The 14,927-nt window shown below is 39.4% G+C and overlaps 1 pseudogene across 1 annotated transcript; it reads right to left on the bottom strand.

The window, feature by feature from the left end:
* Positions 1-11,745: 11,745 nt before the first annotated feature.
* Positions 11,746-14,232, bottom strand: LOC126948310 (keratin, type II cytoskeletal 8-like; annotated as a pseudogene). Its single transcript, XR_007723395.1, has one exon. The product of XR_007723395.1 is annotated as a keratin, type II cytoskeletal 8-like (transcript).
* Positions 14,233-14,927: the final 695 nt, after the last annotated feature.

The following is a 14,927-nucleotide window of genomic DNA, read 5'->3' as shown; positions in this document are numbered from 1 at the left end:
CTGTCATTTCACTCCACCCCTCTGCCAGTAGTAAGTGTTAGAGTCGGACGTGTGATGCCTCTAGTTTTGTTATTTTTGCTCAGGAGCGTTTTGGCTATTTAGAGTGTTTTGTGGTTCCATATAAATTTTAGAAGTTTTTTCTATTTTGTGAAGAATGTCACTGGTATTTTGATAGAGATTGCATTGAATCTGTAAATTATTTTGGGTAGCATTGTCATTTTAACAGTATTAATTCTTCCAACCTACAAGCATGGAATATCTTTTGTTTGTGTCCTCTTCAACTGTTTTTATCAGTGTTTTATAGTTTTCTTCATATAGATCTTTCATTTCTTTAAGTTGATTCTTAGGTATTTTATTTTATTTGTAGCTATTTTAAATGGGATTGCTTTCTTGATTTCTTTTTCAGATTGTTCACTGTTGGTGTATATAAACGCTACTGATTTTTGTATGTTGATTCTGTATCCTACAACTTTATTGAGTTTTGTAATAACTTCTAACAGGTCTTTGGTGGAATCTTGAGGTTTCGCTAAGTATAAGATTATGTTATCTGTGAATGAGAGTAATTTGATTTCTTCCTTTCTAATCTGGATGCCCTTTATTTCTTTCTCTTCCCTATTGATCTGGACAGGACTTCCAGTACTCTGTTGAATAAAAGTAGTGAAAGTGGCAATTATTGTCTCACTCCAAATCTTAGAGGAAAGGCCTTCAGTTTTTTTCCAGACTAATGTTAGCTGTAGGTTTGTCATATACGACCTTTATTATTTTGAGTCACATTTCTTCTATGCCCAGTTTGATGAGGGCTTTTGTCACAAAGGAATGTTGAATTTTATCAAATATTTTTTCAGCATTTGTTAAAATAATCATATGGTTTTTGTTCTTGGTTCTATTAATGTGACATGTCACATGTATTGATTTGTGTATGTTGAACCATCCATGCATCCACGGGATGAATCTCACTTGATAATAGTGAATTATCTTTTTGATGTGTTGTTTTTCTTTAGTGTATTTACAGATACAGTTTTTTAAAAAACTAGAAAGCCAAATTCAATAACACATCAAAAAATTAATTAGATTATTCTTAAGATATTTAGAATTATAATTATTGAGAATAAATTTCATTTATCTGGGAAAACACAGATCACAGGTAGCCCTGGAGCTGAGGAATCACTTTAATTTTTAGTAAAATTTGCAAGTCCACAGCTTTCTGATCAACCTTGCACTGCTCTGTAATCTCCTTTTTTTTTTTTTTTTTCTTTGTTGACGATCTCGTCTTCCCAGTGTCTGGGCTTCCACAGCTTCTTCCTCTTGAAGTAAGTATGAGTAAGATGTTTTAAGATTTTCACATTGCTGGTAACAATTTTTGTGGAGGTGGCAATGACAAATTTTTTGTGTGTCCTTCATAGAAGAACTCAACTGAGAACCAGAGATCCAGGCACAAGTAAGAAGCCACTGCCCAGCTGCTTCAGGAAAACCTGTTGCCTCTGTGGTGCCCAGTGGGGATCGGCAGAATGGTCCTGGGAGTGATGCTGCCTCGCAGTTTTCTCTGTGCTGACTGAAAGATTTTTGGCTGTGGCTCAACAGCTTTCAGGGCATTTCTTCAGTAGGATAATACCTATGCATTTTGCAAAGTATAACCAGCTGAGTACCTTCAACTTTGTCACCACCAACTGCTTTCATATTATAACAGTTGCAAGGACCTTCTCCTTTTTCTTTTCAATCTTTGATTTACTAGCTGAATACTTCCTCTTGTACATAATCTTTCCTCAATACATAGCAGATTGGGAATATCTGCCAATTCCTCTGATGAAGACAGGACTTCAGCTGCAATGAGGTTTCCCCTGCTTGGCCTTTTTGTTACCCTTTTTTATCTTGCCATTAGCATCAGCCTTCTTGGCTTAAAGTTTCTTCTCCTTAGTATCCACTTTCTCAACTTTTTCACCCACCATCTTGCAAGATGGGAAAGAGAACTTGCTAGCACTTTATTGAGGATTTTTTTTCCTGTGTCTATTTTCATAAGGGATATTGGCCTGTAGTTTTCCTTTTGTTGTGTCCTTCTATGATTTGGTATCAGGGTAATGCTGGCCTCATAGAATGAGTTTGGAAGTATTCCCTTCTCTTCCATTTTTTTGAAGAGTTTGAGTAGAATTGGTATTAGTTCTTCTTTAAATGTTTAGTAGAATTCAATAGTGAAGCTATGAGGTCCTAGGCTTTTCTTTGATGGTACACTTTTTATTACAGCTTTGTTCTCATTTCTCATTATTAGTTTGTTGAGGTTTTCTATTTTTTCATGGTTCAATCTTGGTAGGTTGCTGTATCCAAGAACGTATCCATTTCTTCTAGGTTTTCAAATTTGTTGGCATATAGTTATTCATAATTATCTCTAATGATCCTTTGCATTTCTGTAGTCTCAGTTGTTTCTGATTATTTATTTAGCCCTTCACTCTTTTTTCTTCTTAGTCTAGTTAATGGTTTGGTGATTTTGTTTATCTTTTTAAAAAAAAAAAAAAACCTTTTTATTTCTTTGATCTTCCATAATTTTTTTTTAGTTTCAATTTCATTTATTTCTGCTCTAATCTTTATTTCCTTCCTTCTACTAATTTTGATTTTTGTTTGTTTTTGCTATTCTAGTTCCTTGAGGTGCATCATTAAGTTGTTTATTTGAGGTGGTTCTACTCTTTTGATATAGGTGTTTATTGCTATAAACTTCCCTCTTAGTGCTGCTTTGTTTCATCCCACATATTTTGGTATACTGTATTCTCCTTTTCGTTAACTTCAAATATGTTTAATTTCCTTCTTAATTTATTCATTGATCCATTTGTCATTCAGGAGCATGTTGTTTAATTTCCACTTGTTTGTGAAGTTTTTGAGGTTTCTCTTATTATTGATTTCTAGTTTTATTCCACTGTGATCAGAGATGGTAATTTTAAAAATTATTTTAACTTTATTTTTTTTTAGAGACAGGGTCTTGCTCTGTTGCCCAGGCTGGAGTGCAGTGGTATGATCATGGCTCACTGCTGCCTGAAGCTTCCAGGCTCAAGTGATCCTCCCACTTCAGCCCCTCAAGTAGCTGGGACTACAGGCAGGTGCCATTGTGCGTGGCTAATTTTGTTTAATTTTTGTAGAGATGGAGTCTCACTATATCGCCCAGGCTGCTCTCAAACCCCTGGGCTCAAGTGATCCTCCCATCTCAGGCTCCCGAAGTATTGGGAATGTGGGGATGAGTCACCTCACCGGGCCAGGAAAGATACTTGATATGATTTCTACTGTTTAAAATTTGTTCAGACTTGTTTTGTGTTCTAAGATACGGTCTGTTTTGGAGACTGTTCCATGTGCTGTTAAACAGAATATGTATTCTGCAGCAGTTGAGTAAAATATTTGGTAAATAAGTTAGGCCTATTAGGTTTAGTGTGTAGTTTAACTCCAATGTTTCTTTGTTGATTTTCTGTCTGGATAATCTGTCCATTACTCACAGTAGAGTACTAAAGTCCCCCACTATTATTGTATTGTGATCTATCTCTCCCTTTAGATATATTAATTTTTTAAAATATACTTGGGATCTCCTGTTTTGGGTGGTGCATAGATATTTATAATTGTTAATCCCCTTGCCAATTTGACTCCTTTATTATTATATAGTGACCTGCTTTGTCTCTTCTTACAGTCTTTGATTTGTAGTCTGTTTTATCTGATATAAGTAGAGCTACTCCTGCTTTTTTTTGTTTCCAGTTGCATAGAATCTCTTTTTCCACCTCTTCACTTTCAGTCCATGTATATTTTTATAGGCGAAATTGGTTTCTTGTAGGTAGCATGTAGCCGAGTCTTGGTTCTTTATACATTCAGCCACCCTATGCCTTTTAATCAGAGAAGTGAGCCCATTTATATTCAGTGTTACTATTGGTAAGCAAAGACTTACTACTGCCATTTTGTTTCTTATTTTCTGGTGGTTTTGTACCTTCTCTCCTCTTACTTCCTTTCTTGCTGTCTTCCTTCATGGCTAAGTGATTTTCTCTGGTAGTATTTTTAATTCATTGCTTTTTATTTTTAGTGTATCTATTATAGGTTTTTGTGTTGTGGTTACCTTGAGGATTATAAAAACCACTTTGCAGACATAAGAAGTTATTTTATAGAGATGATAAAATATCTTAGATCTCAAAAAATAGAATAAAAACAAAGAAAATAATTTTTAAAAAATTTTACATGTTAACTCCACCCCCTCCCCATTTTGACTTTTAGTCATCTCAATTTATGTGTTTTTTTTTTGTGTTTTTTTTTTTTTTTTGAGACGGAGTCTCGCTCTGCCACCCAGGCTGGAGTGCAGTGGCCGGATCTCAGCTCACTGCAAGCTCCGCCTCCCGGGTTCACGCCATTCTCCTGCCTCAGCCTCCCAAGTAGCTGGGACTACAGGCGCCCGCCACCTCGCCCGGCTAGTTTTTTGTATTTTTTAGTAGAGACGGGGTTTCACCGTGTCAGCCAGGATGGTCTCCATCTCCTGACCTCGTGATCCGCCCGTCTCGGCCTCCCAAAGTGCTGAGATTACAGGCTTGAGCCACCGCGCCCGGCAATTTATGTGTTTTAAATTATCTATCACTTGACAGGTTACTGTCACTATTATTGCTTGAAACACACATGTGGTTTATCCTTCCCTTTCCTTCCTTGTTATTATCTTGAGTAATAAAGTCAATACAAATTGTATTTAAATTATCCCTAAAAGGAGTTAGCATTTTAAGGGTGCCAAGATCAATGATTTGCCAGAATACCCTTTGGATCACTTCACATGTCACAAGAGTGCCTCCAAGAGGACTGACTGAAATCCAGCGAGAAGACAGAGATATATGGCCCTGCTCACATTTCAAAACAGAGCCTATAATCCTGGCGTGTGGTATTACTAAAGATTTCTGTGGCAAAATTTAACTACTCTTAAAGAGTTTTCCATTCTAATGACTATCTCGATAATAAATGCAGGGTATTTTTTTTCCTCTTTTCATGTCACAAGCAGGAGCATTAGAAAAAAGTAAGAAGATAAATATAAAACAACAGGTATTTCTTATCCCTATAAATTAAATAGCTCTTCTAGGTCACTTGGGTACTGATATTTTTCTACTACTCTAAATGGTCCGATGATATCCTTGACTTAACCAAATAGTAGTGTTACTAGTCATTAATTGACTTGATCTGTCTACAAGTTAAACGTTTCCTCTGATGCTTCTATTTATAAGTAGAACTAAAAACCTGGGAAGTCTAATTTGGGATCAGTATGGTAGCTATGTTCTGCCATGTAGAACATCAAGTTTGATTAGGCAGATCTTAGGGTTGTAGCCAAAAAGCAAGGGCACAAGACATTCTGATATCTAATGGGCACTAAAGATGGTCTAACACTTACCAGGCTCATATTCTCATTAGTTATATGAACAGTAACTTTTAACAGGCCCTAATGAAACTGTTGGGATAAGCATATAGGTGAAAGACAAGGGATTCCAGGATTCAACACTGTGGAAAGGAAGAAGAAAAACATTAAAAGATTTGTTGTCAAAGATTTTGTCTGAAGTCCATCATAAGGTAACCAGTGGTAACTAAGTGTAAATGGCACACAAGGAACTATAAACCTTTGACTTCATAGGCATCTGGAGAATCCGTTGAAATTTTATTTGAGAAGTTCTCCAAGAGACTTCAGGGTTTTGTATAACATGGTGACAGACTATAAATAGAAATCTGATAAATCCTATGAGGTGTGTATTTCAAGACTAAATCCCATGCCTTAGAAGTGTTTGATCTTACACTATCTTTTAATTCATGTTACACAATTATAATCATGTGTGTATACATGGTACCATATATCACATATAACCTATGCTCAGTAATAAAGAAAAACAACTAATAAATGCAACAGAATCCTTATATGAGATTATCCAAGGCAGTCGTCCGTTTTAGGACATTAGTCTGTTTTCATTAAAATTATTAAAGACACTTATATTCATGAGAATTAATTTTCACCAGTCTGATTAGCACTACTATTCTCATATTTCGAAACAGAACCTATAATTCAGGTGTGTGGTATTACTGCAGAAAGAATTATATCATTTTCATAAATACAAAAAGGGCTCTATTTAATGCATTTGCCCTTTGTTATTTCCATATTTAACTACTTTTACTCTAAATATTACAATTACTTTTTGTTTCAAATGATTAGATGCACATGTGTCTTACAAGAAAAACTTTCTAACAGTATCCTCTGAAAGCTAATGGGCTACTACTCAAGAAGTACTGAGGTTGGAAAAACCACCTGATGGGAATATTGGAAGTGAAAATTCAAGCACAAAATGGATGGTTGATCTAGGTAATATTTATACTTTCTCCCAATTCTGAAATATCATGAATATGAAACAATTCTTACAAGTCTTGAAAAGGGCAGAGGCATTGGGAATGAAAAGTAGGCAAATGTGAGAGACTCTGTGAAGATACTTAATCATTACAATTTGGCATTGATTGAGTGTGGGATGCAAAAGAAAAGGATGAAAAATCAAAGTTACTTAATGTTTTCAGTTCAAGTAACTGTGTAGCACCATTAGCAGAAATAAAAAAGGATTAAAAATGAAGAGTTCTCTTTTTTCCTTGTTTTGATTGTAAAGGAATCCCCCTGAACAGGGTGACTAAAAAGAGAGAAGCTAACCCAGTAGTTCTGTTTTGTCTGTTGGTGTCAGAAATCGTTCCAAAAGGTCAGTCCAGATAGGTCAGGAAACTCCAATCCTCCTGACTGGACCTCTAGGGGGAAGGCCCTGAGAAGGAGACTAGTAGAAGGGAAACAGAGTATCTGGCAAATGGGCTAAAATTCAGAAACAGAGGAAGAATAGTTAATGGAGACAATCTGCCTCTTTGAGAATTGATTCAAGAACGAGGACAGGCTTGATCCTTCAAGGAGCTAGGGAAAGCAATGGCAGAGTATGTGAGATTTAAGCTAACACCAAAAAACTCAGAATAGACTTTGCATGCTCAATGGAGCCAGTCTTGGTGAAGAATGCCATAAACAAAACAGTATTTGAGAAAATTCAAGAGGAAAACCAGAAGCAGAGAGAAACCCAGGAAAGTAGTACATACCTCTATTCAGAAAGTAATATGGAACTGGGTATTACTGGCTTGTTCAATGTTGTCCTTGAAATATTAATTATTTGGTACATTTTTTCAAGTAAGAAATCTATAACAATAAATTTACACACTCATTCCTTTTTTTTTTTTTTTTTTTTTTAACGCAGGGTCTCACTCCTGTCACCCAGGCTCGAGTGCAGTGGTGCGATCATGGCTCACTGCAGCCGATCCTCCCACCTCAGCCTCCCGAGTAGCTAGGACTATAGGCGCATGCCACCATGCCTGGCTAATTTTTTCTCTTTTTTGTTTTTTGTTTTGTAGAGACAGGATTTCACCATGTTGCTCAGGCTGGTCCCAAACTCCTGGGCCCAAGCGACCCACCCGCCTCGGCCTCCCAAAGTGCTGGGATTACAGTCGTGAGCCACCATGCCCAGCTGACATGCGGTACTTTGAAGTGTTGCATGATATATGATCTATTACTGTGATGCCTAATTAACCCTTAAGTCTGTTCTTATCTTAATGGTGAAACCACCTTATAATGAGCTCTGTTGGGCCAGATTTAGTGGCTGTCAAAGTGTATTCTAGGAACTGAAACATCATTAGCATCATCTGAGCTCTTGTTAGAAATTCACATCTTCAAAGGCTATCCCAAATTTACTGAAACCCTGGGGATAGAGGCCACCAATCTGGTTTTTAACCTTCCAGGTGATTCTAATGCATTCTGAAGTTTGCAAACCATTCCCTTGGGCATTTCAGAACGCGACCTCTTCAGAGATTCAGCTGAGATCAGTGTGATAGGCCAGGGGTCTATCTAGAATGGTCAACTAGAAATCACAGGGGTTTACAGCTAGGCAGGGCTGGAATCCAACTAGGGTTCTAGCACCTGCTAGTTGTGTAGGGTCTTGAGCAAATTGCTTCTTTTAACCTCAGGTTCCTCATACAGAAAATGGAAATGCCTGCCTTTAAAAGTTGCTATGCACAGTGAAGTTTATGTACCTCCATGGTAATTAGGAGTGCTAGCTCTGGTGTCATGCCCAGTTCAAATGCCAGCTATTGTGTGATCTTGGGAAAATTACCAAACTTCTTTGTTCTTCATTTTATCATCTGTAAAGTGAGTATACTTAACTCATAGGGTGGTGGTGAGGATTCAATGAGTTAACATACATATATTGCATACATACATTATCTATATAAAGTATTTTATTATTATTACTTGTATTCCTTTTGTATTTCTGCTATTATAGGCAGGTAATAGTTATTGAGCACTTAGATGGCAGTCTCTTTTTCTTTCTTTCTTTTTTTTTTTTTGAGACAGAGTCTTTCTCTGTTGCCCAGGCTGAAGTACAGTGGCGCGATCTCGGCTCACTGCAACCTCTGCCCCTCGGGTTCAAGTGATTCTCCTTCTGCCTCAGCCTCCCGAATAGCTGGGGTTACACATGCTTTTTATGCCTGCCAGGCCAGGCGCAGTGGCCCACGCCTGTAATCCCAAAACTGTGGGAAGCCGAGGCAGGTGGATCATTTGAGATCAGGAGTTCAAGACCAGCCTGGCCAACATGGTGAAACCCCGTCTCTACTAAAATACAAAAATTAGCTGGGTGTGGCAGCTCGCGCCTACTCGGGAGGCTGAGGCAAGAGGTGAATCACTTGAACCCAGGAGGCGGAGGTTGCAGTGAAATTGCGCCACTGCACTCAAGCCTAGGCAACAGAGCGAAACTCCGTCTCAAAAAAAAGAAGACTGACTGCCACATAAGTGCTCATTAACTATTACCTGCCTATAATGGCAGAAATATAAGAGACATACAAATAACTATAATAAAATACGTAGATAAAATACCTAAACCTAGAATACAGTACGTACTGCATATTTGGTAACAACTGTCATCACTGTCATTATAGAATTTTTTCCTGTAAAGTATAAGGTTATAAAATGTTCCAATACATGGATAGTGCCTCATACTTCCATGTATTCTTTACATTCTAATGTCTTGCCTCCCCTCTGAATAACCTCTGTGGATTATATCAATGCCAATTTCATTGTTTTGATAGTGTACTACAGTTATACAAGATGATACCATTGGGAGAGACTCGGTAAAGGACATATGGGATCTCCTTGTACATTTTTTTGTTACTCCTGTGAATCTGTAATTAGTTTAAAATAAAAAGTTTAAACAACAAAAAAAGATAGGGGTAGGGAGCTTGCCTGAAATGAGAACTATTGGGCCTGGAGGCTGGGCCTGTAATTGTTTTTCTCCAATGAAATAGTTAAAACTAAGTGTTTTGTTTTGTTTTGTTTGTTTGTTTTTTTAAAAAAACTAAGCTAAAGAAAAACTAGATGCATCCCTCTCAATCAAGTTAACATCAATGGTCAGGTGCAGTGGCTCACGCCTGTAATCCTAGCACTTTGGGAGGCCAAGGCAGGTGGGTCATTTGAGGTCAGGAGTTTGAAACCAGCCTGGCCAACACAGTGAAACCATGTCTCCACTAAAAATACAAAAAAGTTAACCGGGCATGGTGGCAGGCACCTGTAACCCCAGCTACTCAGAGGCCGAAGCAAGAGAATCGCTTGAACTTGGGAGGCGGAGATTGCAGTAAGCGGAGATCACCCCACTGCACTCCAGCCTGGGCAACAGAATGAGACTCTGTCTCAAAAATAGTAATAATAACAACATCAATGGCTAGGCTTTTAATTCATCATCTTTTACCAGGGGCTTCAGTCAAAATTATCTGCCTATAATAGCAGAAATAGAAATAACAATAATAATTTTAAAACACTTTACATAGATAAAACGCCTAGACCTAGAATATGGTAGGTGCTCAATATTTGGTAATAATTGTTTCTCCAGGCTCCCCAAGTTATAAGTCAGAAAAGTCTGGCAATGAAAATGAATGAATGAAGTCTCTACTACCTGATCAACTTTGTTTTCCAGAGAAAATAAAGGTGTATTACCAAAGTCTTAATATTTTTCTCTCAAAAAAGCAGGAGTCCAACCGTAACAAAATCAATTATATTTTAGTAAGATTTAGCAACATATAAAATTCCTGAGGCCAGGCACAGTACCACGCCTGTAATCCTAGCACTTTGGGAGGCCAAGGCGGGTAGATCACAAGGTCAGGAGTTTGAGACCAGCCTGACCAACATGGTGAAACCCCGTCTCTACTAAAAATACAAAAATTAGCTGGGTGTGGTGGTGAGTGCCTGTAATCCCAGCTACTTAGGAGACTGAGGCAGGAGAATTGCTTGAACCCAGGAGGCAGAGGTTGCAGTGAGCCGAGATCACTGCACTCCAGCCTGGGAAACAGAGTGAAACCCTGTTTCAAAATTAAAAAAAAAAAAAATTCCTTCTCTTTTCAGCCAACACTAACTATCCAGCCTTTTGCTCCGGAAATCAAACATAATCTCAGGTATTCCCCCAAACAGTAACAGAGAACCATAGGATCCATATTACAAAGAAAGATTCTATAATCTTCAGTTTAATGCATGTATCATGAGAAGAGTCTAAACTGCTTAACTCACAATTATAATTATTTTTGAGATTGCATTTGATCAACCAAAAATCCTGTATAAGTCTTCACAAATCCTTTCACAAATGTCTGTTGCAGAACAGAGTTTCTCTATTCAGAAAGTGACTCAGAGAATTTCATGACACACTGAAAGCAAGTATCTCCATAATATTTTAGACTTTCCCAATACCAAGAGTGATTACAAGTCAGAAGATCATTACCTAACACCAAATAGCCTATTGCAAAACAGGTCTCAGATACAGAATAGGTTTTCTGGTGTTTGGTTATAACAACTATACTTCATATACACAAAAAAGTGTCTTTGTTAAATAGTCTGCGTTAGTCATGAACTAAATGTTTGTGTTCCCCCAAAATTTATGTTGAAATCTTAACCCCCATGTGATGGCGTCAAGGGTGAGGTTTGAGGGAAGTAATTAGGTCATGAGGGTGAGGCCCTCATGAATGGGATTAGTGCCCGTATAAGAGAAATGAGAGCTTGCTTCCTGGCTACTATCCAACATACAAGGATACAATAAGTAGATAGCCATCTCCAAACCGGGAAGTGAATTCTCACCACATACCAGATCTGCCTTAATAATGGACTTCACGTCCTCCCTAACTGTGAGAAGTATTTGTTGTTTAAGCCACTCAGTTTGTGATAATTTATCACATCCCAAATTAAGATAATATTGAAATGGTTATTAATAATTCTGCATTTTACTTCCTTAGTCCAGCAAGTAAAATTGAAACCTCCTAATCAGTTAGATCTACTATATCTTGCTAAATCAATTACCAATCAGCATGTAGAGCTATTACCAACTCCCTGAAGGACTTCTTTGCCCATTTGATAAATTATGTATCTTCTATCTGGGAAGAACCGGAAGTACAGACACTAAACATATAAACTTGGCAAACGAGTAGTGACAATTTCAAGTAATAAATGTAAGCCAATAGACTACCTAAGAATTATAATCAAGGATAATTGTTTAACAAAGTGTGTCACAACTACTTTTAAATACGCAGGGTTTTTTTCCCTGAAATGTATGTCTGATTTATTCCCTAAACTTTTCACCCCAGAATGAGCATGATACCAAATCAAGAATTTATATTAATAGAAGGAACTCAGTAAACTAGAAGCAATAACGACTCAATCTACAATTTTGTGTGTGTGTGTGTGTGTGTTGGATCACCAGGCAGTAAACTCCCCTGCAGGTGGGCTGAGCCTCAGGGGGGTCTCCTGTTCTCTGTGCTCCCCCACACAGCAGCCTCCCTCCTGGAGTCTGTGGCAGCCACAGGAGGAACAGACGAGGAGGGGCTGCCACAGTTGTTCACTTTGGCAGGAAGTCAGAGGACTCGGACACCAGCTTCCCATTGCAGGTCTCTATCTTCTTCACAACCACGGCCCTGGTGGAGCTGGTGCAGCTGAAGGAGCTGGAGCCTGTGCTAGAGCCAAAGCAGGAGCCCAGGCCATAGCTAAGGCCAGGGCTTGTGAGGCCCACATAGGCCAAGTTCAGACCACCTGCATAGCCGCTGGTTGTCTTCGTATGGATACCTATGTTCTGCATCCCAGACTCTAGCCAGCTCTCCTAGCCCTCCAGCAGCTTTCTGTAGGTGGCGATCTCCATGTCCAGGGCCAAGTTGACGTTCCTCAGCTCCTGGTACTCATGCGCTGCAGTGTGGCCTCCAGCTCGGACAGTTTAGCATTGACATCCTTAATGGCCAGCTCCCCACGCTGCTCAGCATCTGTGACAGCGGCCTCCAGGGAAGCCCTCTGGCCTTTGAGGCCCTCAATCTCAGCCCGGAGCTGGCTGATATTCTGGTTCATCTTGGAGATCTCAGTCTTTGTATGCCGCAGGTCATCCCCGTGCCTCCTAGCCAGCATCTGTAGCTCCAAATACTTGATCTGGTACGTGCTCTCAGCCTCAGCCCAACTGCGGTTGGCAACCTCCTCGTGCTGCGTCTTGACCTCAACAACGATGCTGTCCATGTCCAGGGAGCAGCTGTTGTCCACGGATAGCACCACAGACATGTTGGAGATTTGGGACTGCAGCTCCTGGATCGCCACTTCATACAGTCGGCCCTTCCAGATGAGACTCCAGCTCTACCTTGTTCATGTAAGTTTCATCTACATCCTTCTTGATGAGGACAAATTCATTCTCCATCTCTGTACACTTATGGATCTCATCCTCATACTTGTTCCTGAAGTCCTACACCAGCCCCTGCATGTTGCCAAGCTCCGCTTCCAGCTTCAACTTCTCCTGGCTCCAGCTGCTGCCGAAGGTTGTTGATACAGTTCCCGAACATGTTGTCCACGCTGCTTCCAGCCATCTTCTGCTGCTGCAGAAGGCTCTACTTGGTCTCCAGCATCTTGTTCTGCTGCTCCAGGAACCGTACTTTGTCTATGAAGGAGGCAAACTTGAGGGTCTTGATCTGCTCCTCCTCCTGGGTGTGGACAGCCTGGATGTTGGAGTCCACCTCAGGGTTAAGGGGGCTCAGCAGGCTCTGGTTGACCGTGATGGTGGTGATACCTCCCATGCTGCTGGCCCCACCATAGCCTCTGCCCAGGCCACCCCAGAAGCTTCTGCTCCCCACGAGGGAGAGAAGTTTGAGGAGCTGATGCAGACACTGGACCCACTCATATAGAGGTGGCTGCTGAAAGCCTGGGCCAAAGGTGGACACCTTATAGGACTTCTGGGTCACCCTGATGGACATGGCGGAGGCAGGCAGGCTGAACCAGGTGGAGATTCCAGAAGGAGTGGAGAAGCTGCTTATTGATCTCAATCCACATTTTTATCAAGAGGTGTTAGCTTGTTTTTCAATTTAAGTGGAGGCCTGTGGCATTTCTGTAATACTTAAAGGCATTTTTTCTGGTTTTCCTGACTCCTACTTTCGGGGCATACGTTCTTGCATTTGACAAATAGTTCCTGAGTACTTATGTGCCAAGTACTATTAGGTGCTGGGTATACAGTAGTGAACAAAACAACTATGCTTCTTAACTTCAGAAAGCTTACTGTCTAGGGAGGAAGACAGATTTTAGATAAACAAATAAAATCATAAATTGCGGTTATTTCCTATTTGTATTGCATCTTTCTGAGTTGGTAACTAATTGCAACCCTTTTTTAGGAGTCTTCTGCAGAGAGAAAACTCGGGTTGTTGTTTAATCATCAGAGACACTCAGTTGTAGCTGGAGACATGAAGACATGTAACGGACACTTCTATAAACTTCATCATGAAAGCTACCATGACATGTATTCCAAGAAGTAACAAAATGTTCATCTATTGATACGTTGACAAGGTAACTTTTATTCATAGGGTGGGAATTCGCTGGTAATTTGTTTTCTTGAACACTGCTTATGATAAAATCCATGATGGCACAAAATACACACATACTCCAGCTTTTCAAGTGAATTTTCTTATCCTAAACACATTTTGAAAATCAGTACTCTGGTATGCAAATACAATGTTACTTCAATTAAATGACTCTTTGAGGAATAACATTTTATAATGAACATCATCATTTGTATTTAAGATCTGTTCTAAATTTATATTCAAGTTAACCTTCAGTGTGAGTTATTCCCAGGCACAGCTTCTGTTGTCCATAGCCCAGTTGATGGTCTATAAAGTATTGACGACTTTAAAGGTACTACTCTGCTTCCTAAGGAAGGAAAAAAAAAAAAGGAAAGTTTTTACTTTCCTTTCCCCCACTACAATATCCTCTCCAAAGTGATTCCTAAAGTACTCCGGCTCTTTTCATTACCTCTCCCCCAAAGGAAACTCAGTTGTTCACATCTGTTAAACCCACTGACTTCTTCCATTTTAACTTAAAAAAAAAATTCCCCTCTGTTGGCTTTAAAAGTGTTTCCCTAAGAAACATATGCATTTTAAACATTTATCTCTGCACGTTGTTCTGCTCAAAAAATACACTAGAAAGGACCGGGAGTCAACGATTCTGAAGGAGTTTGTATCAGGGTCTCTTCTCCCTGCCTAGCCAAGTTTAAACACACCCAACGCCTCAATTCCTTGCTTCCGACCAGAGTTGCTGCTTTACATATCCCTGGACATTTGAGATGTTATTCGTTGATATTTCAATATATTTTAAGATAATTTTCCATTTCTGTTTTGTGAAATTTTTGAATACGTTCTTTTGTATCTCGTGTCATTTCTGCCTCTGGTAATGTTGTCCCTGGTATCCCTGGAATTCATTTCCTTTCTCAACAGACAATATTCCCTGTCAGCTGCCACGGGCTCCGCCCTCCAGAAGTTCATACTTTGTGGTCAAGCAGCTTCTTTAACTTTCTAAGACGAATTACCTAGGAAGTGCTATTGTCCAAGGATCACCAGCTCTGCCT

Source organism: Macaca thibetana, chromosome 2 (genome assembly GCF_024542745.1).
Source record: "Macaca thibetana thibetana isolate TM-01 chromosome 2, ASM2454274v1, whole genome shotgun sequence".
Lineage (NCBI taxonomy): Eukaryota > Metazoa > Chordata > Mammalia > Primates > Cercopithecidae > Macaca > Macaca thibetana.
The sequence above is the reverse complement of the archived record's forward strand: the minus strand, read 5'-3'. Positions and strand labels throughout refer to the sequence as shown.